This window comes from Schistocerca cancellata, unplaced genomic scaffold (genome assembly GCF_023864275.1).
Source record: "Schistocerca cancellata isolate TAMUIC-IGC-003103 unplaced genomic scaffold, iqSchCanc2.1 HiC_scaffold_547, whole genome shotgun sequence".
Lineage (NCBI taxonomy): Eukaryota > Metazoa > Arthropoda > Insecta > Orthoptera > Acrididae > Schistocerca > Schistocerca cancellata.
This window is the reverse complement of record NW_026046560.1, coordinates 42,561-64,264: the sequence shown is the minus strand read 5'-3', so window position 1 is coordinate 64,264 and position 21,704 is coordinate 42,561. Positions and strand designations below refer to the sequence as shown.

The following is a 21,704-nucleotide window of genomic DNA, read 5'->3' as shown; positions in this document are numbered from 1 at the left end:
GATGCATCGTTTTGCTGTTCTCGCTATAATGCCGCCGCGCCGATTGCCCGCTTGAGCTGCGTCAGCCTCAGGAATGTGTAGCAGGATTCGCTGTGAGAAGAACCAAACACGCAGCACGCAAGAGGCCGTACTTGGACGGTCGCGTGCTATTTCTGAACTCTAGCGTCGGCCTGGCCCTACAGGCCGCTGTGTCCAGGTGCCGCAAGGGCGATGTACTGTTACCTCAGGCAGTGCTGCTTTCCGTTGAAAAAGCTGCGGCAGCAGTTTAATCTAGCCAGTCGGGAAAGCACGTGTAGCAACACAGCAGATTCTTGAGAAAGCGCAAACTGTCTATCTCTAATATGTGGGACTTACCAAGTTTCCTGGGACGCTTGTTGCAACGTGCCTCGGTAGCGCAGTAGGTAGCGCGTAAGTCTCCTAATCTTAAAGTCGTGAGTTCGATCCTCACCCGGGGCATTTAATTTGCTGTACATCATGACTGAATTAACGGCGCTGCTGTTGCTAGGGAACGAACTTAATTGTCGTTTGTTATCCCCAAGGAGTCCACGCCTCAGCGTAAAAATGTTTACTTCCAATTATGGCAAGGTACAACTTTGATCTTTCTCCTCCCCTGTTATGAGTAAAATATGATGCAAACAGCAATGAATAGTCAGTTTCGAGCTGTGCGCCATGCCAGTCTGCACGCACAAATACGCTCGCAAACAGAGAGCACCACTGAGTCCGGATTCAGCACGAAATGCGGGAGGAGAGGGAGTAAATCTCACGTTTACCGAGCAAATCCGGTGTGGTCTAGTGGCTAGGATACCTGGCTTTCACCCAGGAGGCCCGGGTTCGATTCCCGGTACCGGAAGAGAAGTTTTTGCGCACACGTCCCTCCATGTTTTGGCCTTCCAACCTTCGTTTGTCGCCCTCCTTCCGGAGCTTCAACCGAACGTAATCGGGGAAAACAGGCACAAGATGCAATTACTGTCAGCACCGGGATAAAGGCAGAAGAGGCACTAGTCCGCTGTTGGGCTGCTACCAGCGTCAGTGGGAAGTCGGTGAAGTGGCCAGTTGCGCCAGAAGCCAGCAATTACCGTAGTACGCCTACACACGCGTTCCAATTATTCACATTGCTTGCAGCCGCTCCACCCACAACGGGCATGAGCCCGGATAGCTCAGTCGGTAGAGCATTAGGCTTTTAACCTAAGGGTCCAGGGTTCGAGTCCCTGTCCGGGCGAAGATTTTTAACGCTTCCGTAATGGCTCGTCTCGTAGCGCTGGTAGCCCTGCCGTAATCAGTGCACAGAGTTCGTTTCCTGTCAACATTCTGCGCAGACCGGTTAGATTTTTCACGATTCGAGGGAAGCTTCAGATACGAGCAGTCGTGGCCGAGTGGTTAAGGCGTCTGACTAGAAATCAGATTCCCTCTGGGAGCGTAGGTTCGAGTCCTACCGACTGCGTCCGTTTTTCTTTTCTTTTTTTCTTTAGGAAGGAGGAGCAGAAAATTTCGCGGTTTGCCTGTCGTTTTGGTACCTCGCCACACCTCACCTCTCACAGTCGTTTATAGCGCCTGTCCTTTTGATAAGGGCGAATTCCAAGCGTCAGCTTTCGCGTCAGCCGAGCAAAGTCGGGACAAGTCGGGACATACTACAGGATGGCCTGCGTGGAGCAACGACGGAAAGAAAACGTTAATTTAACAGCACGTGGCTCACATACTCATACGCAAAAAGTTTCGCCCGTTGCGGTGGCCGGGAATCGAACCCGGATCAACTGCTTGGAAGGCAACTATGCTCACCATTACACCACCACCGCACAGCCGCTGCTCGCAACGCCGCGCTGTGTCGGCTTCCCGCCCGCCGCCAGCGGCCCACGGTGATAGTAGCTGTAGGCGCTTTACGAGGTAGGAGGGTGCATCCACACGCATTCGGGTAGCGCCTCCACGCACGCTGCGTCTTTGGGCAAGACTCGTCGCCGCGGCCGCAACGTTACTCACACGATAGTGATGAGCGGTCGCTATAAGGCAGTGTAGTGGGGGACTCCGCGTGTGTAGCACTTTTTTCGGTCGTATCCGACGTCGCTGGGTGGCAATCCCACTTTCCCTGCAGACAGCTGCTCGGGAATATGCTCGGCAAGCACGGACGTCATCGGACGTCCGCCCCCAACAAGTGCAACTAACAAAATGAGAACAACAACTAAAAAAGTGGTAGGTTGTTCGCCTACCACGCGGGCGGCCCGGCTTCGATTCCCGGCCGATGCATCGTTTTGCTGTTCTCGCTATAATGCCGCCGCGCCGATTGCCCGCTTGAGCTGCGTCAGCCTCAGGAATGTGTAGCAGGATTCGCTGTGAGAAGAACCAAACACGCAGCACGCAAGAGGCCGTACTTGGACGGTCGCGTGCTATTTCTGAACTCTAGCGTCGGCCTGGCCCTACAGGCCGCTGTGTCCAGGTGCCGCAAGGGCGATGTACTGTTACCTCAGGCAGTGCTGCTTTCCGTTGAAAAAGCTGCGGCAGCAGTTTAATCTAGCCAGTCGGGAAAGCACGTGTAGCAACACAGCAGATTCTTGAGAAAGCGCAAACTGTCTATCTCTAATATGTGGGACTTACCAAGTTTCCTGGGACGCTTGTTGCAACGTGCCTCGGTAGCGCAGTAGGTAGCGCGTAAGTCTCCTAATCTTAAAGTCGTGAGTTCGATCCTCACCCGGGGCATTTAATTTGCTGTACATCATGACTGAATTAACGGCGCTGCTGTTGCTAGGGAACGAACTTAATTGTCGTTTGTTATCCCCAAGGAGTCCACGCCTCAGCGTAAAAATGTTTACTTCCAATTATGGCAAGGTACAACTTTGATCTTTCTCCTCCCCTGTTATGAGTAAAATATGATGCAAACAGCAATGAATAGTCAGTTTCGAGCTGTGCGCCATGCCAGTCTGCACGCACAAATACGCTCGCAAACAGAGAGCACCACTGAGTCCGGATTCAGCACGAAATGCGGGAGGAGAGGGAGTAAATCTCACGTTTACCGAGCAAATCCGGTGTGGTCTAGTGGCTAGGATACCTGGCTTTCACCCAGGAGGCCCGGGTTCGATTCCCGGTACCGGAAGAGAAGTTTTTGCGCACACGTCCCTCCATGTTTTGGCCTTCCAACCTTCGTTTGTCGCCCTCCTTCCGGAGCTTCAACCGAACGTAATCGGGGAAAACAGGCACAAGATGCAATTACTGTCAGCACCGGGATAAAGGCAGAAGAGGCACTAGTCCGCTGTTGGGCTGCTACCAGCGTCAGTGGGAAGTCGGTGAAGTGGCCAGTTGCGCCAGAAGCCAGCAATTACCGTAGTACGCCTACACACGCGTTCCAATTATTCACATTGCTTGCAGCCGCTCCACCCACAACGGGCATGAGCCCGGATAGCTCAGTCGGTAGAGCATTAGGCTTTTAACCTAAGGGTCCAGGGTTCGAGTCCCTGTCCGGGCGAAGATTTTTAACGCTTCCGTAATGGCTCGTCTCGTAGCGCTGGTAGCCCTGCCGTAATCAGTGCACAGAGTTCGTTTCCTGTCAACATTCTGCGCAGACCGGTTAGATTTTTCACGATTCGAGGGAAGCTTCAGATACGAGCAGTCGTGGCCGAGTGGTTAAGGCGTCTGACTAGAAATCAGATTCCCTCTGGGAGCGTAGGTTCGAGTCCTACCGACTGCGTCCGTTTTTCTTTTCTTTTTTTCTTTAGGAAGGAGGAGCAGAAAATTTCGCGGTTTGCCTGTCGTTTTGGTACCTCGCCACACCTCACCTCTCACAGTCGTTTATAGCGCCTGTCCTTTTGATAAGGGCGAATTCCAAGCGTCAGCTTTCGCGTCAGCCGAGCAAAGTCGGGACAAGTCGGGACATACTACAGGATGGCCTGCGTGGAGCAACGACGGAAAGAAAACGTTAATTTAACAGCACGTGGCTCACATACTCATACGCAAAAAGTTTCGCCCGTTGCGGTGGCCGGGAATCGAACCCGGATCAACTGCTTGGAAGGCAACTATGCTCACCATTACACCACCACCGCACAGCCGCTGCTCGCAACGCCGCGCTGTGTCGGCTTCCCGCCCGCCGCCAGCGGCCCACGGTGATAGTAGCTGTAGGCGCTTTACGAGGTAGGAGGGTGCATCCACACGCATTCGGGTAGCGCCTCCACGCACGCTGCGTCTTTGGGCAAGACTCGTCGCCGCGGCCGCAACGTTACTCACACGATAGTGATGAGCGGTCGCTATAAGGCAGTGTAGTGGGGGACTCCGCGTGTGTAGCACTTTTTTCGGTCGTATCCGACGTCGCTGGGTGGCAATCCCACTTTCCCTGCAGACAGCTGCTCGGGAATATGCTCGGCAAGCACGGACGTCATCGGACGTCCGCCCCCAACAAGTGCAACTAACAAAATGAGAACAACAACTAAAAAAGTGGTAGGTTGTTCGCCTACCACGCGGGCGGCCCGGCTTCGATTCCCGGCCGATGCATCGTTTTGCTGTTCTCGCTATAATGCCGCCGCGCCGATTGCCCGCTTGAGCTGCGTCAGCCTCAGGAATGTGTAGCAGGATTCGCTGTGAGAAGAACCAAACACGCAGCACGCAAGAGGCCGTACTTGGACGGTCGCGTGCTATTTCTGAACTCTAGCGTCGGCCTGGCCCTACAGGCCGCTGTGTCCAGGTGCCGCAAGGGCGATGTACTGTTACCTCAGGCAGTGCTGCTTTCCGTTGAAAAAGCTGCGGCAGCAGTTTAATCTAGCCAGTCGGGAAAGCACGTGTAGCAACACAGCAGATTCTTGAGAAAGCGCAAACTGTCTATCTCTAATATGTGGGACTTACCAAGTTTCCTGGGACGCTTGTTGCAACGTGCCTCGGTAGCGCAGTAGGTAGCGCGTAAGTCTCCTAATCTTAAAGTCGTGAGTTCGATCCTCACCCGGGGCATTTAATTTGCTGTACATCATGACTGAATTAACGGCGCTGCTGTTGCTAGGGAACGAACTTAATTGTCGTTTGTTATCCCCAAGGAGTCCACGCCTCAGCGTAAAAATGTTTACTTCCAATTATGGCAAGGTACAACTTTGATCTTTCTCCTCCCCTGTTATGAGTAAAATATGATGCAAACAGCAATGAATAGTCAGTTTCGAGCTGTGCGCCATGCCAGTCTGCACGCACAAATACGCTCGCAAACAGAGAGCACCACTGAGTCCGGATTCAGCACGAAATGCGGGAGGAGAGGGAGTAAATCTCACGTTTACCGAGCAAATCCGGTGTGGTCTAGTGGCTAGGATACCTGGCTTTCACCCAGGAGGCCCGGGTTCGATTCCCGGTACCGGAAGAGAAGTTTTTGCGCACACGTCCCTCCATGTTTTGGCCTTCCAACCTTCGTTTGTCGCCCTCCTTCCGGAGCTTCAACCGAACGTAATCGGGGAAAACAGGCACAAGATGCAATTACTGTCAGCACCGGGATAAAGGCAGAAGAGGCACTAGTCCGCTGTTGGGCTGCTACCAGCGTCAGTGGGAAGTCGGTGAAGTGGCCAGTTGCGCCAGAAGCCAGCAATTACCGTAGTACGCCTACACACGCGTTCCAATTATTCACATTGCTTGCAGCCGCTCCACCCACAACGGGCATGAGCCCGGATAGCTCAGTCGGTAGAGCATTAGGCTTTTAACCTAAGGGTCCAGGGTTCGAGTCCCTGTCCGGGCGAAGATTTTTAACGCTTCCGTAATGGCTCGTCTCGTAGCGCTGGTAGCCCTGCCGTAATCAGTGCACAGAGTTCGTTTCCTGTCAACATTCTGCGCAGACCGGTTAGATTTTTCACGATTCGAGGGAAGCTTCAGATACGAGCAGTCGTGGCCGAGTGGTTAAGGCGTCTGACTAGAAATCAGATTCCCTCTGGGAGCGTAGGTTCGAGTCCTACCGACTGCGTCCGTTTTTCTTTTCTTTTTTTCTTTAGGAAGGAGGAGCAGAAAATTTCGCGGTTTGCCTGTCGTTTTGGTACCTCGCCACACCTCACCTCTCACAGTCGTTTATAGCGCCTGTCCTTTTGATAAGGGCGAATTCCAAGCGTCAGCTTTCGCGTCAGCCGAGCAAAGTCGGGACAAGTCGGGACATACTACAGGATGGCCTGCGTGGAGCAACGACGGAAAGAAAACGTTAATTTAACAGCACGTGGCTCACATACTCATACGCAAAAAGTTTCGCCCGTTGCGGTGGCCGGGAATCGAACCCGGATCAACTGCTTGGAAGGCAACTATGCTCACCATTACACCACCACCGCACAGCCGCTGCTCGCAACGCCGCGCTGTGTCGGCTTCCCGCCCGCCGCCAGCGGCCCACGGTGATAGTAGCTGTAGGCGCTTTACGAGGTAGGAGGGTGCATCCACACGCATTCGGGTAGCGCCTCCACGCACGCTGCGCCTTTGGGCAAGACTCGTCGCCGCGGCCGCAACGTTACTCACACGATAGTGATGAGCGGTCGCTATAAGGCAGTGTAGTGGGGGACTCCGCGTGTGTAGCACTTTTTTCGGTCGTATCCGACGTCGCTGGGTGGCAATCCCACTTTCCCTGCAGACAGCTGCTCGGGAATATGCTCGGCAAGCACGGACGTCATCGGACGTCCGCCCCCAACAAGTGCAACTAACAAAATGAGAACAACAACTAAAAAAGTGGTAGGTTGTTCGCCTACCACGCGGGCGGCCCGGCTTCGATTCCCGGCCGATGCATCGTTTTGCTGTTCTCGCTATAATGCCGCCGCGCCGATTGCCCGCTTGAGCTGCGTCAGCCTCAGGAATGTGTAGCAGGATTCGCTGTGAGAAGAACCAAACACGCAGCACGCAAGAGGCCGTACTTGGACGGTCGCGTGCTATTTCTGAACTCTAGCGTCGGCCTGGCCCTACAGGCCGCTGTGTCCAGGTGCCGCAAGGGCGATGTACTGTTACCTCAGGCAGTGCTGCTTTCCGTTGAAAAAGCTGCGGCAGCAGTTTAATCTAGCCAGTCGGGAAAGCACGTGTAGCAACACAGCAGATTCTTGAGAAAGCGCAAACTGTCTATCTCTAATATGTGGGACTTACCAAGTTTCCTGGGACGCTTGTTGCAACGTGCCTCGGTAGCGCAGTAGGTAGCGCGTAAGTCTCCTAATCTTAAGGTCGTGAGTTCGATCCTCACCCGGGGCATTTAATTTGCTGTACATCATGACTGAATTAACGGCGCTGCTGTTGCTAGGGAACGAACTTAATTGTCGTTTGTTATCCCCAAGGAGTCCACGCCTCAGCGTAAAAATGTTTACTTCCAATTATGGCAAGGTACAACTTTGATCTTTCTCCTCCCCTGTTATGAGTAAAATATGATGCAAACAGCAATGAATAGTCAGTTTCGAGCTGTGCGCCATGCCAGTCTGCACGCACAAATACGCTCGCAAACAGAGAGCACCACTGAGTCCGGATTCAGCACGAAATGCGGGAGGAGAGGGAGTAAATCTCACGTTTACCGAGCAAATCCGGTGTGGTCTAGTGGCTAGGATACCTGGCTTTCACCCAGGAGGCCCGGGTTCGATTCCCGGTACCGGAAGAGAAGTTTTTGCGCACACGTCCCTCCATGTTTTGGCCTTCCAACCTTCGTTTGTCGCCCTCCTTCCGGAGCTTCAACCGAACGTAATCGGGGAAAACAGGCACAAGATGCAATTACTGTCAGCACCGGGATAAAGGCAGAAGAGGCACTAGTCCGCTGTTGGGCTGCTACCAGCGTCAGTGGGAAGTCGGTGAAGTGGCCAGTTGCGCCAGAAGCCAGCAATTACCGTAGTACGCCTACACACGCGTTCCAATTATTCACATTGCTTGCAGCCGCTCCACCCACAACGGGCATGAGCCCGGATAGCTCAGTCGGTAGAGCATTAGGCTTTTAACCTAAGGGTCCAGGGTTCGAGTCCCTGTCCGGGCGAAGATTTTTAACGCTTCCGTAATGGCTCGTCTCGTAGCGCTGGTAGCCCTGCCGTAATCAGTGCACAGAGTTCGTTTCCTGTCAACATTCTGCGCAGACCGGTTAGATTTTTCACGATTCGAGGGAAGCTTCAGATACGAGCAGTCGTGGCCGAGTGGTTAAGGCGTCTGACTAGAAATCAGATTCCCTCTGGGAGCGTAGGTTCGAGTCCTACCGACTGCGTCCGTTTTTCTTTTCTTTTTTTCTTTAGGAAGGAGGAGCAGAAAATTTCGCGGTTTGCCTGTCGTTTTGGTACCTCGCCACACCTCACCTCTCACAGTCGTTTATAGCGCCTGTCCTTTTGATAAGGGCGAATTCCAAGCGTCAGCTTTCGCGTCAGCCGAGCAAAGTCGGGACAAGTCGGGACATACTACAGGATGGCCTGCGTGGAGCAACGACGGAAAGAAAACGTTAATTTAACAGCACGTGGCTCACATACTCATACGCAAAAAGTTTCGCCCGTTGCGGTGGCCGGGAATCGAACCCGGATCAACTGCTTGGAAGGCAACTATGCTCACCATTACACCACCACCGCACAGCCGCTGCTCGCAACGCCGCGCTGTGTCGGCTTCCCGCCCGCCGCCAGCGGCCCACGGTGATAGTAGCTGTAGGCGCTTTACGAGGTAGGAGGGTGCATCCACACGCATTCGGGTAGCGCCTCCACGCACGCTGCGTCTTTGGGCAAGACTCGTCGCCGCGGCCGCAACGTTACTCACACGATAGTGATGAGCGGTCGCTATAAGGCAGTGTAGTGGGGGACTCCGCGTGTGTAGCACTTTTTTCGGTCGTATCCGACGTCGCTGGGTGGCAATCCCACTTTCCCTGCAGACAGCTGCTCGGGAATATGCTCGGCAAGCACGGACGTCATCGGACGTCCGCCCCCAACAAGTGCAACTAACAAAATGAGAACAACAACTAAAAAAGTGGTAGGTTGTTCGCCTACCACGCGGGCGGCCCGGCTTCGATTCCCGGCCGATGCATCGTTTTGCTGTTCTCGCTATAATGCCGCCGCGCCGATTGCCCGCTTGAGCTGCGTCAGCCTCAGGAATGTGTAGCAGGATTCGCTGTGAGAAGAACCAAACACGCAGCACGCAAGAGGCCGTACTTGGACGGTCGCGTGCTATTTCTGAACTCTAGCGTCGGCCTGGCCCTACAGGCCGCTGTGTCCAGGTGCCGCAAGGGCGATGTACTGTTACCTCAGGCAGTGCTGCTTTCCGTTGAAAAAGCTGCGGCAGCAGTTTAATCTAGCCAGTCGGGAAAGCACGTGTAGCAACACAGCAGATTCTTGAGAAAGCGCAAACTGTCTATCTCTAATATGTGGGACTTACCAAGTTTCCTGGGACGCTTGTTGCAACGTGCCTCGGTAGCGCAGTAGGTAGCGCGTAAGTCTCCTAATCTTAAGGTCGTGAGTTCGATCCTCACCCGGGGCATTTAATTTGCTGTACATCATGACTGAATTAACGGCGCTGCTGTTGCTAGGGAACGAACTTAATTGTCGTTTGTTATCCCCAAGGAGTCCACGCCTCAGCGTAAAAATGTTTACTTCCAATTATGGCAAGGTACAACTTTGATCTTTCTCCTCCCCTGTTATGAGTAAAATATGATGCAAACAGCAATGAATAGTCAGTTTCGAGCTGTGCGCCATGCCAGTCTGCACGCACAAATACGCTCGCAAACAGAGAGCACCACTGAGTCCGGATTCAGCACGAAATGCGGGAGGAGAGGGAGTAAATCTCACGTTTACCGAGCAAATCCGGTGTGGTCTAGTGGCTAGGATACCTGGCTTTCACCCAGGAGGCCCGGGTTCGATTCCCGGTACCGGAAGAGAAGTTTTTGCGCACACGTCCCTCCATGTTTTGGCCTTCCAACCTTCGTTTGTCGCCCTCCTTCCGGAGCTTCAACCGAACGTAATCGGGGAAAACAGGCACAAGATGCAATTACTGTCAGCACCGGGATAAAGGCAGAAGAGGCACTAGTCCGCTGTTGGGCTGCTACCAGCGTCAGTGGGAAGTCGGTGAAGTGGCCAGTTGCGCCAGAAGCCAGCAATTACCGTAGTACGCCTACACACGCGTTCCAATTATTCACATTGCTTGCAGCCGCTCCACCCACAACGGGCATGAGCCCGGATAGCTCAGTCGGTAGAGCATTAGGCTTTTAACCTAAGGGTCCAGGGTTCGAGTCCCTGTCCGGGCGAAGATTTTTAACGCTTCCGTAATGGCTCGTCTCGTAGCGCTGGTAGCCCTGCCGTAATCAGTGCACAGAGTTCGTTTCCTGTCAACATTCTGCGCAGACCGGTTAGATTTTTCACGATTCGAGGGAAGCTTCAGATACGAGCAGTCGTGGCCGAGTGGTTAAGGCGTCTGACTAGAAATCAGATTCCCTCTGGGAGCGTAGGTTCGAGTCCTACCGACTGCGTCCGTTTTTCTTTTCTTTTTTTCTTTAGGAAGGAGGAGCAGAAAATTTCGCGGTTTGCCTGTCGTTTTGGTACCTCGCCACACCTCACCTCTCACAGTCGTTTATAGCGCCTGTCCTTTTGATAAGGGCGAATTCCAAGCGTCAGCTTTCGCGTCAGCCGAGCAAAGTCGGGACAAGTCGGGACATACTACAGGATGGCCTGCGTGGAGCAACGACGGAAAGAAAACGTTAATTTAACAGCACGTGGCTCACATACTCATACGCAAAAAGTTTCGCCCGTTGCGGTGGCCGGGAATCGAACCCGGATCAACTGCTTGGAAGGCAACTATGCTCACCATTACACCACCACCGCACAGCCGCTGCTCGCAACGCCGCGCTGTGTCGGCTTCCCGCCCGCCGCCAGCGGCCCACGGTGATAGTAGCTGTAGGCGCTTTACGAGGTAGGAGGGTGCATCCACACGCATTCGGGTAGCGCCTCCACGCACGCTGCGTCTTTGGGCAAGACTCGTCGCCGCGGCCGCAACGTTACTCACACGATAGTGATGAGCGGTCGCTATAAGGCAGTGTAGTGGGGGACTCCGCGTGTGTAGCACTTTTTTCGGTCGTATCCGACGTCGCTGGGTGGCAATCCCACTTTCCCTGCAGACAGCTGCTCGGGAATATGCTCGGCAAGCACGGACGTCATCGGACGTCCGCCCCCAACAAGTGCAACTAACAAAATGAGAACAACAACTAAAAAAGTGGTAGGTTGTTCGCCTACCACGCGGGCGGCCCGGCTTCGATTCCCGGCCGATGCATCGTTTTGCTGTTCTCGCTATAATGCCGCCGCGCCGATTGCCCGCTTGAGCTGCGTCAGCCTCAGGAATGTGTAGCAGGATTCGCTGTGAGAAGAACCAAACACGCAGCACGCAAGAGGCCGTACTTGGACGGTCGCGTGCTATTTCTGAACTCTAGCGTCGGCCTGGCCCTACAGGCCGCTGTGTCCAGGTGCCGCAAGGGCGATGTACTGTTACCTCAGGCAGTGCTGCTTTCCGTTGAAAAAGCTGCGGCAGCAGTTTAATCTAGCCAGTCGGGAAAGCACGTGTAGCAACACAGCAGATTCTTGAGAAAGCGCAAACTGTCTATCTCTAATATGTGGGACTTACCAAGTTTCCTGGGACGCTTGTTGCAACGTGCCTCGGTAGCGCAGTAGGTAGCGCGTAAGTCTCCTAATCTTAAGGTCGTGAGTTCGATCCTCACCCGGGGCATTTAATTTGCTGTACATCATGACTGAATTAACGGCGCTGCTGTTGCTAGGGAACGAACTTAATTGTCGTTTGTTATCCCCAAGGAGTCCACGCCTCAGCGTAAAAATGTTTACTTCCAATTATGGCAAGGTACAACTTTGATCTTTCTCCTCCCCTGTTATGAGTAAAATATGATGCAAACAGCAATGAATAGTCAGTTTCGAGCTGTGCGCCATGCCAGTCTGCACGCACAAATACGCTCGCAAACAGAGAGCACCACTGAGTCCGGATTCAGCACGAAATGCGGGAGGAGAGGGAGTAAATCTCACGTTTACCGAGCAAATCCGGTGTGGTCTAGTGGCTAGGATACCTGGCTTTCACCCAGGAGGCCCGGGTTCGATTCCCGGTACCGGAAGAGAAGTTTTTGCGCACACGTCCCTCCATGTTTTGGCCTTCCAACCTTCGTTTGTCGCCCTCCTTCCGGAGCTTCAACCGAACGTAATCGGGGAAAACAGGCACAAGATGCAATTACTGTCAGCACCGGGATAAAGGCAGAAGAGGCACTAGTCCGCTGTTGGGCTGCTACCAGCGTCAGTGGGAAGTCGGTGAAGTGGCCAGTTGCGCCAGAAGCCAGCAATTACCGTAGTACGCCTACACACGCGTTCCAATTATTCACATTGCTTGCAGCCGCTCCACCCACAACGGGCATGAGCCCGGATAGCTCAGTCGGTAGAGCATTAGGCTTTTAACCTAAGGGTCCAGGGTTCGAGTCCCTGTCCGGGCGAAGATTTTTAACGCTTCCGTAATGGCTCGTCTCGTAGCGCTGGTAGCCCTGCCGTAATCAGTGCACAGAGTTCGTTTCCTGTCAACATTCTGCGCAGACCGGTTAGATTTTTCACGATTCGAGGGAAGCTTCAGATACGAGCAGTCGTGGCCGAGTGGTTAAGGCGTCTGACTAGAAATCAGATTCCCTCTGGGAGCGTAGGTTCGAGTCCTACCGACTGCGTCCGTTTTTCTTTTCTTTTTTTCTTTAGGAAGGAGGAGCAGAAAATTTCGCGGTTTGCCTGTCGTTTTGGTACCTCGCCACACCTCACCTCTCACAGTCGTTTATAGCGCCTGTCCTTTTGATAAGGGCGAATTCCAAGCGTCAGCTTTCGCGTCAGCCGAGCAAAGTCGGGACAAGTCGGGACATACTACAGGATGGCCTGCGTGGAGCAACGACGGAAAGAAAACGTTAATTTAACAGCACGTGGCTCACATACTCATACGCAAAAAGTTTCGCCCGTTGCGGTGGCCGGGAATCGAACCCGGATCAACTGCTTGGAAGGCAACTATGCTCACCATTACACCACCACCGCACAGCCGCTGCTCGCAACGCCGCGCTGTGTCGGCTTCCCGCCCGCCGCCAGCGGCCCACGGTGATAGTAGCTGTAGGCGCTTTACGAGGTAGGAGGGTGCATCCACACGCATTCGGGTAGCGCCTCCACGCACGCTGCGTCTTTGGGCAAGACTCGTCGCCGCGGCCGCAACGTTACTCACACGATAGTGATGAGCGGTCGCTATAAGGCAGTGTAGTGGGGGACTCCGCGTGTGTAGCACTTTTTTCGGTCGTATCCGACGTCGCTGGGTGGCAATCCCACTTTCCCTGCAGACAGCTGCTCGGGAATATGCTCGGCAAGCACGGACGTCATCGGACGTCCGCCCCCAACAAGTGCAACTAACAAAATGAGAACAACAACTAAAAAAGTGGTAGGTTGTTCGCCTACCACGCGGGCGGCCCGGCTTCGATTCCCGGCCGATGCATCGTTTTGCTGTTCTCGCTATAATGCCGCCGCGCCGATTGCCCGCTTGAGCTGCGTCAGCCTCAGGAATGTGTAGCAGGATTCGCTGTGAGAAGAACCAAACACGCAGCACGCAAGAGGCCGTACTTGGACGGTCGCGTGCTATTTCTGAACTCTAGCGTCGGCCTGGCCCTACAGGCCGCTGTGTCCAGGTGCCGCAAGGGCGATGTACTGTTACCTCAGGCAGTGCTGCTTTCCGTTGAAAAAGCTGCGGCAGCAGTTTAATCTAGCCAGTCGGGAAAGCACGTGTAGCAACACAGCAGATTCTTGAGAAAGCGCAAACTGTCTATCTCTAATATGTGGGACTTACCAAGTTTCCTGGGACGCTTGTTGCAACGTGCCTCGGTAGCGCAGTAGGTAGCGCGTAAGTCTCCTAATCTTAAGGTCGTGAGTTCGATCCTTACCCGGGGCATTTAATTTGCTGTACATCATGACTGAATTAACGGCGCTGCTGTTGCTAGGGAACGAACTTAATTGTCGTTTGTTATCCCCAAGGAGTCCACGCCTCAGCGTAAAAATGTTTACTTCCAATTATGGCAAGGTACAACTTTGATCTTTCTCCTCCCCTGTTATGAGTAAAATATGATGCAAACAGCAATGAATAGTCAGTTTCGAGCTGTGCGCCATGCCAGTCTGCACGCACAAATACGCTCGCAAACAGAGAGCACCACTGAGTCCGGATTCAGCACGAAATGCGGGAGGAGAGGGAGTAAATCTCACGTTTACCGAGCAAATCCGGTGTGGTCTAGTGGCTAGGATACCTGGCTTTCACCCAGGAGGCCCGGGTTCGATTCCCGGTACCGGAAGAGAAGTTTTTGCGCACACGTCCCTCCATGTTTTGGCCTTCCAACCTTCGTTTGTCGCCCTCCTTCCGGAGCTTCAACCGAACGTAATCGGGGAAAACAGGCACAAGATGCAATTACTGTCAGCACCGGGATAAAGGCAGAAGAGGCACTAGTCCGCTGTTGGGCTGCTACCAGCGTCAGTGGGAAGTCGGTGAAGTGGCCAGTTGCGCCAGAAGCCAGCAATTACCGTAGTACGCCTACACACGCGTTCCAATTATTCACATTGCTTGCAGCCGCTCCACCCACAACGGGCATGAGCCCGGATAGCTCAGTCGGTAGAGCATTAGGCTTTTAACCTAAGGGTCCAGGGTTCGAGTCCCTGTCCGGGCGAAGATTTTTAACGCTTCCGTAATGGCTCGTCTCGTAGCGCTGGTAGCCCTGCCGTAATCAGTGCACAGAGTTCGTTTCCTGTCAACATTCTGCGCAGACCGGTTAGATTTTTCACGATTCGAGGGAAGCTTCAGATACGAGCAGTCGTGGCCGAGTGGTTAAGGCGTCTGACTAGAAATCAGATTCCCTCTGGGAGCGTAGGTTCGAGTCCTACCGACTGCGTCCGTTTTTCTTTTCTTTTTTTCTTTAGGAAGGAGGAGCAGAAAATTTCGCGGTTTGCCTGTCGTTTTGGTACCTCGCCACACCTCACCTCTCACAGTCGTTTATAGCGCCTGTCCTTTTGATAAGGGCGAATTCCAAGCGTCAGCTTTCGCGTCAGCCGAGCAAAGTCGGGACAAGTCGGGACATACTACAGGATGGCCTGCGTGGAGCAACGACGGAAAGAAAACGTTAATTTAACAGCACGTGGCTCACATACTCATACGCAAAAAGTTTCGCCCGTTGCGGTGGCCGGGAATCGAACCCGGATCAACTGCTTGGAAGGCAACTATGCTCACCATTACACCACCACCGCACAGCCGCTGCTCGCAACGCCGCGCTGTGTCGGCTTCCCGCCCGCCGCCAGCGGCCCACGGTGATAGTAGCTGTAGGCGCTTTACGAGGTAGGAGGGTGCATCCACACGCATTCGGGTAGCGCCTCCACGCACGCTGCGTCTTTGGGCAAGACTCGTCGCCGCGGCCGCAACGTTACTCACACGATAGTGATGAGCGGTCGCTATAAGGCAGTGTAGTGGGGGACTCCGCGTGTGTAGCACTTTTTTCGGTCGTATCCGACGTCGCTGGGTGGCAATCCCACTTTCCCTGCAGACAGCTGCTCGGGAATATGCTCGGCAAGCACGGACGTCATCGGACGTCCGCCCCCAACAAGTGCAACTAACAAAATGAGAACAACAACTAAAAAAGTGGTAGGTTGTTCGCCTACCACGCGGGCGGCCCGGCTTCGATTCCCGGCCGATGCATCGTTTTGCTGTTCTCGCTATAATGCCGCCGCGCCGATTGCCCGCTTGAGCTGCGTCAGCCTCAGGAATGTGTAGCAGGATTCGCTGTGAGAAGAACCAAACACGCAGCACGCAAGAGGCCGTACTTGGACGGTCGCGTGCTATTTCTGAACTCTAGCGTCGGCCTGGCCCTACAGGCCGCTGTGTCCAGGTGCCGCAAGGGCGATGTACTGTTACCTCAGGCAGTGCTGCTTTCCGTTGAAAAAGCTGCGGCAGCAGTTTAATCTAGCCAGTCGGGAAAGCACGTGTAGCAACACAGCAGATTCTTGAGAAAGCGCAAACTGTCTATCTCTAATATGTGGGACTTACCAAGTTTCCTGGGACGCTTGTTGCAACGTGCCTCGGTAGCGCAGTAGGTAGCGCGTAAGTCTCCTAATCTTAAGGTCGTGAGTTCGATCCTCACCCGGGGCATTTAATTTGCTGTACATCATGACTGAATTAACGGCGCTGCTGTTGCTAGGGAACGAACTTAATTGTCGTTTGTTATCCCCAAGGAGTCCACGCCTCAGCGTAAAAATGTTTACTTCCAATTATGGCAAGGTACAACTTTGATCTTTCTCCTCCCCTGTTATGAGTAAAATATGATGCAAACAGCAATGAATAGTCAGTTTCGAGCTGTGCGCCATGCCAGTCTGCACGCACAAATACGCTCGCAAACAGAGAGCACCACTGAGTCCGGATTCAGCACGAAATGCGGGAGGAGAGGGAGTAAATCTCACGTTTACCGAGCAAATCCGGTGTGGTCTAGTGGCTAGGATACCTGGCTTTCACCCAGGAGGCCCGGGTTCGATTCCCGGTACCGGAAGAGAAGTTTTTGCGCACACGTCCCTCCATGTTTTGGCCTTCCAACCTTCGTTTGTCGCCCTCCTTCCGGAGCTTCAACCGAACGTAATCGGGGAAAACAGGCACAAGATGCAATTACTGTCAGCACCGGGATAAAGGCAGAAGAGGCACTAGTCCGCTGTTGGGCTGCTACCAGCGTCAGTGGGAAGTCGGTGAAGTGGCCAGTTGCGCCAGAAGCCAGCAATTACCGTAGTACGCCTACACACGCGTTCCAATTATTCACATTGCTTGCAGCCGCTCCACCCACAACGGGCATGAGCCCGGATAGCTCAGTCGGTAGAGCATTAGGCTTTTAACCTAAGGGTCCAGGGTTCGAGTCCCTGTCCGGGCGAAGATTTTTAACGCTTCCGTAATGGCTCGTCTCGTAGCGCTGGTAGCCCTGCCGTAATCAGTGCACAGAGTTCGTTTCCTGTCAACATTCTGCGCAGACCGGTTAGATTTTTCACGATTCGAGGGAAGCTTCAGATACGAGCAGTCGTGGCCGAGTGGTTAAGGCGTCTGACTAGAAATCAGATTCCCTCTGGGAGCGTAGGTTCGAGTCCTACCGACTGCGTCCGTTTTTCTTTTCTTTTTTTCTTTAGGAAGGAGGAGCAGAAAATTTCGCGGTTTGCCTGTCGTTTTGGTACCTCGCCACACCTCACCTCTCACAGTCGTTTATAGCGCCTGTCCTTTTGATAAGGGCGAATTCCAAGCGTCAGCTTTCGCGTCAGCCGAGCAAAGTCGGGACAAGTCGGGACATACTACAGGATGGCCTGCGTGGAGCAACGACGGAAAGAAAACGTTAATTTAACAGCACGTGGCTCACATACTCATACGCAAAAAGTTTCGCCCGTTGCGGTGGCCGGGAATCGAACCCGGATCAACTGCTTGGAAGGCAACTATGCTCACCATTACACCACCACCGCACAGCCGCTGCTCGCAACGCCGCGCTGTGTCGGCTTCCCGCCCGCCGCCAGCGGCCCACGGTGATAGTAGCTGTAGGCGCTTTACGAGGTAGGAGGGTGCATCCACACGCATTCGGGTAGCGCCTCCACGCACGCTGCGTCTTTGGGCAAGACTCGTCGCCGCGGCCGCAACGTTACTCACACGATAGTGATGAGCGGTCGCTATAAGGCAGTGTAGTGGGGGACTCCGCGTGTGTAGCACTTTTTTCGGTCGTATCCGACGTCGCTGGGTGGCAATCCCACTTTCCCTGCAGACAGCTGCTCGGGAATATGCTCGGCAAGCACGGACGTCATCGGACGTCCGCCCCCAACAAGTGCAACTAACAAAATGAGAACAACAACTAAAAAAGTGGTAGGTTGTTCGCCTACCACGCGGGCGGCCCGGCTTCGATTCCCGGCCGATGCATCGTTTTGCTGTTCTCGCTATAATGCCGCCGCGCCGATTGCCCGCTTGAGCTGCGTCAGCCTCAGGAATGTGTAGCAGGATTCGCTGTGAGAAGAACCAAACACGCAGCACGCAAGAGGCCGTACTTGGACGGTCGCGTGCTATTTCTGAACTCTAGCGTCGGCCTGGCCCTACAGGCCGCTGTGTCCAGGTGCCGCAAGGGCGATGTACTGTTACCTCAGGCAGTGCTGCTTTCCGTTGAAAAAGCTGCGGCAGCAGTTTAATCTAGCCAGTCGGGAAAGCACGTGTAGCAACACAGCAGATTCTTGAGAAAGCGCAAACTGTCTATCTCTAATATGTGGGACTTACCAAGTTTCCTGGGACGCTTGTTGCAACGTGCCTCGGTAGCGCAGTAGGTAGCGCGTAAGTCTCCTAATCTTAAGGTCGTGAGTTCGATCCTCACCCGGGGCATTTAATTTGCTGTACATCATGACTGAATTAACGGCGCTGCTGTTGCTAGGGAACGAACTTAATTGTCGTTTGTTATCCCCAAGGAGTCCACGCCTCAGCGTAAAAATGTTTACTTCCAATTATGGCAAGGTACAACTTTGATCTTTCTCCTCCCCTGTTATGAGTAAAATATGATGCAAACAGCAATGAATAGTCAGTTTCGAGCTGTGCGCCATGCCAGTCTGCACGCACAAATACGCTCGCAAACAGAGAGCACCACTGAGTCCGGATTCAGCACGAAATGCGGGAGGAGAGGGAGTAAATCTCACGTTTACCGAGCAAATCCGGTGTGGTCTAGTGGCTAGGATACCTGGCTTTCACCCAGGAGGCCCGGGTTCGATTCCCGGTACCGGAAGAGAAGTTTTTGCGCACACGTCCCTCCATGTTTTGGCCTTCCAACCTTCGTTTGTCGCCCTCCTTCCGGAGCTTCAACCGAACGTAATCGGGGAAAACAGGCACAAGATGCAATTACTGTCAGCACCGGGATAAAGGCAGAAGAGGCACTAGTCCGCTGTTGGGCTGCTACCAGCGTCAGTGGGAAGTCGGTGAAGTGGCCAGTTGCGCCAGAAGCCAGCAATTACCGTAGTACGCCTACACACGCGTTCCAATTATTCACATTGCTTGCAGCCGCTCCACCCACAACGGGCATGAGCCCGGATAGCTCAGTCGGTAGAGCATTAGGCTTTTAACCTAAGGGTCCAGGGTTCGAGTCCCTGTCCGGGCGAAGATTTTTAACGCTTCCGTAATGGCTCGTCTCGTAGCGCTGGTAGCCCTGCCGTAATCAGTGCACAGAGTTCGTTTCCTGTCAACATTCTGCGCAGACCGGTTAGATTTTTCACGATTCGAGGGAAGCTTCAAATACGAGCAGTCGTGGCCGAGTGGTTAAGGCGTCTGACTAGAAATCAGATTCCCTCTGGGAGCGTAGGTTCGAGTCCTACCGACTGCGTCCGTTTTTCTTTTCTTTTTTTCTTTAGGAAGGAGGAGCAGAAAATTTCGCGGTTTGCCTGTCGTTTTGGTACCTCGCCACACCTCACCTCTCACAGTCGTTTATAGCGCCTGTCCTTTTGATAAGGGCGAATTCCAAGCGTCAGCTTTCGCGTCAGCCGAGCAAAGTCGGGACAAGTCGGGACATACTACAGGATGGCCTGCGTGGAGCAACGACGGAAAGAAAACGTTAATTTAACAGCACGTGGCTCACATACTCATACGCAAAAAGTTTCGCCCGTTGCGGTGGCCGGGAATCGAACCCGGATCAACTGCTTGGAAGGCAACTATGCTCACCATTACACCACCACCGCACAGCCGCTGCTCGCAACGCCGCGCTGTGTCGGCTTCCCGCCCGCCGCCAGCGGCCCACGGTGATAGTAGCTGTAGGCGCTTTACGAGGTAGGAGGGTGCATCCACACGCATTCGGGTAGCGCCTCCACGCACGCTGCGTCTTTGGGCAAGACTCGTCGCCGCGGCCGCAACGTTACTCACACGATAGTGATGAGCGGTCGCTATAAGGCAGTGTAGTGGGGGACTCCGCGTGTGTAGCACTTTTTTCGGTCGTATCCGACGTCGCTGGGTGGCAATCCCACTTTCCCTGCAGACAGCTGCTCGGGAATATGCTCGGGAAGCACGGACGTCATCGGACGTCCGCCCCCAACAAGTGCAACTAACAAAATGAGAACAACAACTAAAAAAGTGGTAGGTTGTTCGCCTACCACGCGGGCGGCCCGGCTTCGATTCCCGGCCGATGCATCGTTTTGCTGTTCTCGCTATAATGCCGCCGCGCCGATTGCCCGCTTGAGCTGCGTCAGCCTCAGGAATGTGTAGCAGGATTCGCTGTGAGAAGAACCAAACACGCAGCACGCAAGAGGCCGTACTTGGACGGTCGCGTGCTATTTCTGAACTCTAGCGTCGGCCTGGCCCTACAGGCCGCTGTGTCCAGGTGCCGCAAGGGCGATGTACTGTTACCTCAGGCAGTGCTGCTTTCCGTTGAAAAAGCTGCGGCAGCAGTTTAATCTAGCCAGTCGGGAAAGCACGTGTAGCAACACAGCAGATTCTTGAGAAAGCGCAAACTGTCTATCTCTAATATGTGGGACTTACCAAGTTTCCTGGGACGCTTGTTGCAACGTGCCTCGGTAGCGCAGTAGGTAGCGCGTAAGTCTCCTAATCTTAAAGTCGTGAGTTCGATCCTCACCCGGGGCATTTAATTTGCTGTACATCATGACTGAATTAACGGCGCTGCTGTTGCTAGGGAACGAACTTAATTGTCGTTTGTTATCCCCAAGGAGTCCACGCCTCAGCGTAAAAATGTTTACTTCCAATTATGGCAAGGTACAACTTTGATCTTTCTCCTCCCCTGTTATGAGTAAAATATGATGCAAACAGCAATGAATAGTCAGTTTCGAGCTGTGCGCCATGCCAGTCTGCACGCACAAATACGCTCGCAAACAGAGAGCACCACTGAGTCCGGATTCAGCACGAAATGCGGGAGGAGAGGGAGTAAATCTCACGTTTACCGAGCAAATCCGGTGTGGTCTAGTGGCTAGGATACCTGGCTTTCACCCAGGAGGCCCGGGTTCGATTCCCGGTACCGGAAGAGAAGTTTTTGCGCACACGTCCCTCCATGTTTTGGCCTTCCAACCTTCGTTTGTCGCCCTCCTTCCGGAGCTTCAACCGAACGTAATCGGGGAAAACAGGCACAAGATGCAATTACTGTCAGCACCGGGATAAAGGCAGAAGAGGCACTAGTCCGCTGTTGGGCTGCTACCAGCGTCAGTGGGAAGTCGGTGAAGTGGCCAGTTGCGCCAGAAGCCAGCAATTACCGTAGTACGCCTACACACGCGTTCCAATTATTCACATTGCTTGCAGCCGCTCCACCCACAACGGGCATGAGCCCGGATAGCTCAGTCGGTAGAGCATTAGGCTTTTAACCTAAGGGTCCAGGGTTCGAGTCCCTGTCCGGGCGAAGATTTTTAACGCTTCCGTAATGGCTCGTCTCGTAGCGCTGGTAGCCCTGCCGTAATCAGTGCACAGAGTTCGTTTCCTGTCAACATTCTGCGCAGACCGGTTAGATTTTTCACGATTCGAGGGAAGCTTCAGATACGAGCAGTCGTGGCCGAGTGGTTAAGGCGTCTGACTAGAAATCAGATTCCCTCTGGGAGCGTAGGTTCGAGTCCTACCGACTGCGTCCGTTTTTCTTTTCTTTTTTTCTTTAGGAAGGAGGAGCAGAAAATTTCGCGGTTTGCCTGTCGTTTTGGTACCTCGCCACACCTCACCTCTCACAGTCGTTTATAGCGCCTGTCCTTTTGATAAGGGCGAATTCCAAGCGTCAGCTTTCGCGTCAGCCGAGCAAAGTCGGGACA

The 21,704-nt window shown here is 53.7% G+C and overlaps 49 non-coding genes across 49 annotated transcripts; 40 read left to right on the top strand and 9 right to left on the bottom strand.

Annotated features, from left to right (window-relative positions):
* The first annotated feature begins 383 nt into the window (after window positions 1–383).
* On the top strand, window positions 384–456 carry Trnar-ccu (transfer RNA arginine (anticodon CCU)). Its single transcript has one exon. It is a non-coding gene; the product is annotated as a tRNA-Arg (tRNA).
* A 322-nt stretch (window positions 457–778) lies between these two features.
* On the top strand, window positions 779–850 carry Trnae-uuc (transfer RNA glutamic acid (anticodon UUC)). The gene has a single exon. It is a non-coding gene; the product is annotated as a tRNA-Glu (tRNA).
* Window positions 851–1,146: 296 nt separating this feature from the next.
* On the top strand, window positions 1,147–1,219 carry Trnak-uuu (transfer RNA lysine (anticodon UUU)). The gene has a single exon. It is a non-coding gene; the product is annotated as a tRNA-Lys (tRNA).
* A 140-nt stretch (window positions 1,220–1,359) lies between these two features.
* Trnas-aga (transfer RNA serine (anticodon AGA)) lies at window positions 1,360–1,441 on the top strand. Its single transcript has one exon. It is a non-coding gene; the product is annotated as a tRNA-Ser (tRNA).
* A 280-nt stretch (window positions 1,442–1,721) lies between these two features.
* Trnag-ucc (transfer RNA glycine (anticodon UCC)) lies at window positions 1,722–1,793 on the bottom strand. Its single transcript has one exon. It is a non-coding gene; the product is annotated as a tRNA-Gly (tRNA).
* An 822-nt stretch (window positions 1,794–2,615) lies between these two features.
* Window positions 2,616–2,688, top strand: Trnar-ccu (transfer RNA arginine (anticodon CCU)). Its single transcript has one exon. It is a non-coding gene; the product is annotated as a tRNA-Arg (tRNA).
* A 322-nt stretch (window positions 2,689–3,010) lies between these two features.
* Window positions 3,011–3,082, top strand: Trnae-uuc (transfer RNA glutamic acid (anticodon UUC)). The gene has a single exon. It is a non-coding gene; the product is annotated as a tRNA-Glu (tRNA).
* A 296-nt stretch (window positions 3,083–3,378) lies between these two features.
* Trnak-uuu (transfer RNA lysine (anticodon UUU)) lies at window positions 3,379–3,451 on the top strand. Its single transcript has one exon. It is a non-coding gene; the product is annotated as a tRNA-Lys (tRNA).
* A 140-nt stretch (window positions 3,452–3,591) lies between these two features.
* Trnas-aga (transfer RNA serine (anticodon AGA)) lies at window positions 3,592–3,673 on the top strand. The gene has a single exon. It is a non-coding gene; the product is annotated as a tRNA-Ser (tRNA).
* A 280-nt stretch (window positions 3,674–3,953) lies between these two features.
* On the bottom strand, window positions 3,954–4,025 carry Trnag-ucc (transfer RNA glycine (anticodon UCC)). The gene has a single exon. It is a non-coding gene; the product is annotated as a tRNA-Gly (tRNA).
* Window positions 4,026–4,847: 822 nt separating this feature from the next.
* Window positions 4,848–4,920, top strand: Trnar-ccu (transfer RNA arginine (anticodon CCU)). Its single transcript has one exon. It is a non-coding gene; the product is annotated as a tRNA-Arg (tRNA).
* A 322-nt stretch (window positions 4,921–5,242) lies between these two features.
* Trnae-uuc (transfer RNA glutamic acid (anticodon UUC)) lies at window positions 5,243–5,314 on the top strand. The gene has a single exon. It is a non-coding gene; the product is annotated as a tRNA-Glu (tRNA).
* Window positions 5,315–5,610: 296 nt separating this feature from the next.
* Trnak-uuu (transfer RNA lysine (anticodon UUU)) lies at window positions 5,611–5,683 on the top strand. Its single transcript has one exon. It is a non-coding gene; the product is annotated as a tRNA-Lys (tRNA).
* A 140-nt stretch (window positions 5,684–5,823) lies between these two features.
* On the top strand, window positions 5,824–5,905 carry Trnas-aga (transfer RNA serine (anticodon AGA)). Its single transcript has one exon. It is a non-coding gene; the product is annotated as a tRNA-Ser (tRNA).
* Window positions 5,906–6,185: 280 nt separating this feature from the next.
* Window positions 6,186–6,257, bottom strand: Trnag-ucc (transfer RNA glycine (anticodon UCC)). The gene has a single exon. It is a non-coding gene; the product is annotated as a tRNA-Gly (tRNA).
* An 822-nt stretch (window positions 6,258–7,079) lies between these two features.
* Trnar-ccu (transfer RNA arginine (anticodon CCU)) lies at window positions 7,080–7,152 on the top strand. Its single transcript has one exon. It is a non-coding gene; the product is annotated as a tRNA-Arg (tRNA).
* A 322-nt stretch (window positions 7,153–7,474) lies between these two features.
* On the top strand, window positions 7,475–7,546 carry Trnae-uuc (transfer RNA glutamic acid (anticodon UUC)). Its single transcript has one exon. It is a non-coding gene; the product is annotated as a tRNA-Glu (tRNA).
* A 296-nt stretch (window positions 7,547–7,842) lies between these two features.
* On the top strand, window positions 7,843–7,915 carry Trnak-uuu (transfer RNA lysine (anticodon UUU)). Its single transcript has one exon. It is a non-coding gene; the product is annotated as a tRNA-Lys (tRNA).
* A 140-nt stretch (window positions 7,916–8,055) lies between these two features.
* Window positions 8,056–8,137, top strand: Trnas-aga (transfer RNA serine (anticodon AGA)). Its single transcript has one exon. It is a non-coding gene; the product is annotated as a tRNA-Ser (tRNA).
* Window positions 8,138–8,417: 280 nt separating this feature from the next.
* Window positions 8,418–8,489, bottom strand: Trnag-ucc (transfer RNA glycine (anticodon UCC)). Its single transcript has one exon. It is a non-coding gene; the product is annotated as a tRNA-Gly (tRNA).
* An 822-nt stretch (window positions 8,490–9,311) lies between these two features.
* On the top strand, window positions 9,312–9,384 carry Trnar-ccu (transfer RNA arginine (anticodon CCU)). Its single transcript has one exon. It is a non-coding gene; the product is annotated as a tRNA-Arg (tRNA).
* Window positions 9,385–9,706: 322 nt separating this feature from the next.
* Trnae-uuc (transfer RNA glutamic acid (anticodon UUC)) lies at window positions 9,707–9,778 on the top strand. The gene has a single exon. It is a non-coding gene; the product is annotated as a tRNA-Glu (tRNA).
* A 296-nt stretch (window positions 9,779–10,074) lies between these two features.
* Trnak-uuu (transfer RNA lysine (anticodon UUU)) lies at window positions 10,075–10,147 on the top strand. Its single transcript has one exon. It is a non-coding gene; the product is annotated as a tRNA-Lys (tRNA).
* Window positions 10,148–10,287: 140 nt separating this feature from the next.
* Trnas-aga (transfer RNA serine (anticodon AGA)) lies at window positions 10,288–10,369 on the top strand. The gene has a single exon. It is a non-coding gene; the product is annotated as a tRNA-Ser (tRNA).
* Window positions 10,370–10,649: 280 nt separating this feature from the next.
* On the bottom strand, window positions 10,650–10,721 carry Trnag-ucc (transfer RNA glycine (anticodon UCC)). Its single transcript has one exon. It is a non-coding gene; the product is annotated as a tRNA-Gly (tRNA).
* An 822-nt stretch (window positions 10,722–11,543) lies between these two features.
* Window positions 11,544–11,616, top strand: Trnar-ccu (transfer RNA arginine (anticodon CCU)). Its single transcript has one exon. It is a non-coding gene; the product is annotated as a tRNA-Arg (tRNA).
* A 322-nt stretch (window positions 11,617–11,938) lies between these two features.
* On the top strand, window positions 11,939–12,010 carry Trnae-uuc (transfer RNA glutamic acid (anticodon UUC)). Its single transcript has one exon. It is a non-coding gene; the product is annotated as a tRNA-Glu (tRNA).
* Window positions 12,011–12,306: 296 nt separating this feature from the next.
* On the top strand, window positions 12,307–12,379 carry Trnak-uuu (transfer RNA lysine (anticodon UUU)). The gene has a single exon. It is a non-coding gene; the product is annotated as a tRNA-Lys (tRNA).
* Window positions 12,380–12,519: 140 nt separating this feature from the next.
* Window positions 12,520–12,601, top strand: Trnas-aga (transfer RNA serine (anticodon AGA)). The gene has a single exon. It is a non-coding gene; the product is annotated as a tRNA-Ser (tRNA).
* Window positions 12,602–12,881: 280 nt separating this feature from the next.
* On the bottom strand, window positions 12,882–12,953 carry Trnag-ucc (transfer RNA glycine (anticodon UCC)). The gene has a single exon. It is a non-coding gene; the product is annotated as a tRNA-Gly (tRNA).
* An 822-nt stretch (window positions 12,954–13,775) lies between these two features.
* Window positions 13,776–13,848, top strand: Trnar-ccu (transfer RNA arginine (anticodon CCU)). The gene has a single exon. It is a non-coding gene; the product is annotated as a tRNA-Arg (tRNA).
* Window positions 13,849–14,170: 322 nt separating this feature from the next.
* Window positions 14,171–14,242, top strand: Trnae-uuc (transfer RNA glutamic acid (anticodon UUC)). The gene has a single exon. It is a non-coding gene; the product is annotated as a tRNA-Glu (tRNA).
* Window positions 14,243–14,538: 296 nt separating this feature from the next.
* Trnak-uuu (transfer RNA lysine (anticodon UUU)) lies at window positions 14,539–14,611 on the top strand. Its single transcript has one exon. It is a non-coding gene; the product is annotated as a tRNA-Lys (tRNA).
* Window positions 14,612–14,751: 140 nt separating this feature from the next.
* On the top strand, window positions 14,752–14,833 carry Trnas-aga (transfer RNA serine (anticodon AGA)). Its single transcript has one exon. It is a non-coding gene; the product is annotated as a tRNA-Ser (tRNA).
* Window positions 14,834–15,113: 280 nt separating this feature from the next.
* Window positions 15,114–15,185, bottom strand: Trnag-ucc (transfer RNA glycine (anticodon UCC)). Its single transcript has one exon. It is a non-coding gene; the product is annotated as a tRNA-Gly (tRNA).
* Window positions 15,186–16,007: 822 nt separating this feature from the next.
* On the top strand, window positions 16,008–16,080 carry Trnar-ccu (transfer RNA arginine (anticodon CCU)). Its single transcript has one exon. It is a non-coding gene; the product is annotated as a tRNA-Arg (tRNA).
* A 322-nt stretch (window positions 16,081–16,402) lies between these two features.
* Trnae-uuc (transfer RNA glutamic acid (anticodon UUC)) lies at window positions 16,403–16,474 on the top strand. Its single transcript has one exon. It is a non-coding gene; the product is annotated as a tRNA-Glu (tRNA).
* A 296-nt stretch (window positions 16,475–16,770) lies between these two features.
* On the top strand, window positions 16,771–16,843 carry Trnak-uuu (transfer RNA lysine (anticodon UUU)). Its single transcript has one exon. It is a non-coding gene; the product is annotated as a tRNA-Lys (tRNA).
* A 140-nt stretch (window positions 16,844–16,983) lies between these two features.
* Trnas-aga (transfer RNA serine (anticodon AGA)) lies at window positions 16,984–17,065 on the top strand. The gene has a single exon. It is a non-coding gene; the product is annotated as a tRNA-Ser (tRNA).
* A 280-nt stretch (window positions 17,066–17,345) lies between these two features.
* Trnag-ucc (transfer RNA glycine (anticodon UCC)) lies at window positions 17,346–17,417 on the bottom strand. The gene has a single exon. It is a non-coding gene; the product is annotated as a tRNA-Gly (tRNA).
* An 822-nt stretch (window positions 17,418–18,239) lies between these two features.
* On the top strand, window positions 18,240–18,312 carry Trnar-ccu (transfer RNA arginine (anticodon CCU)). The gene has a single exon. It is a non-coding gene; the product is annotated as a tRNA-Arg (tRNA).
* Window positions 18,313–18,634: 322 nt separating this feature from the next.
* On the top strand, window positions 18,635–18,706 carry Trnae-uuc (transfer RNA glutamic acid (anticodon UUC)). Its single transcript has one exon. It is a non-coding gene; the product is annotated as a tRNA-Glu (tRNA).
* A 296-nt stretch (window positions 18,707–19,002) lies between these two features.
* Trnak-uuu (transfer RNA lysine (anticodon UUU)) lies at window positions 19,003–19,075 on the top strand. The gene has a single exon. It is a non-coding gene; the product is annotated as a tRNA-Lys (tRNA).
* Window positions 19,076–19,215: 140 nt separating this feature from the next.
* On the top strand, window positions 19,216–19,297 carry Trnas-aga (transfer RNA serine (anticodon AGA)). Its single transcript has one exon. It is a non-coding gene; the product is annotated as a tRNA-Ser (tRNA).
* A 280-nt stretch (window positions 19,298–19,577) lies between these two features.
* Trnag-ucc (transfer RNA glycine (anticodon UCC)) lies at window positions 19,578–19,649 on the bottom strand. Its single transcript has one exon. It is a non-coding gene; the product is annotated as a tRNA-Gly (tRNA).
* Window positions 19,650–20,471: 822 nt separating this feature from the next.
* Window positions 20,472–20,544, top strand: Trnar-ccu (transfer RNA arginine (anticodon CCU)). The gene has a single exon. It is a non-coding gene; the product is annotated as a tRNA-Arg (tRNA).
* A 322-nt stretch (window positions 20,545–20,866) lies between these two features.
* Window positions 20,867–20,938, top strand: Trnae-uuc (transfer RNA glutamic acid (anticodon UUC)). Its single transcript has one exon. It is a non-coding gene; the product is annotated as a tRNA-Glu (tRNA).
* A 296-nt stretch (window positions 20,939–21,234) lies between these two features.
* Window positions 21,235–21,307, top strand: Trnak-uuu (transfer RNA lysine (anticodon UUU)). The gene has a single exon. It is a non-coding gene; the product is annotated as a tRNA-Lys (tRNA).
* A 140-nt stretch (window positions 21,308–21,447) lies between these two features.
* Trnas-aga (transfer RNA serine (anticodon AGA)) lies at window positions 21,448–21,529 on the top strand. Its single transcript has one exon. It is a non-coding gene; the product is annotated as a tRNA-Ser (tRNA).
* Window positions 21,530–21,704: the final 175 nt, after the last annotated feature.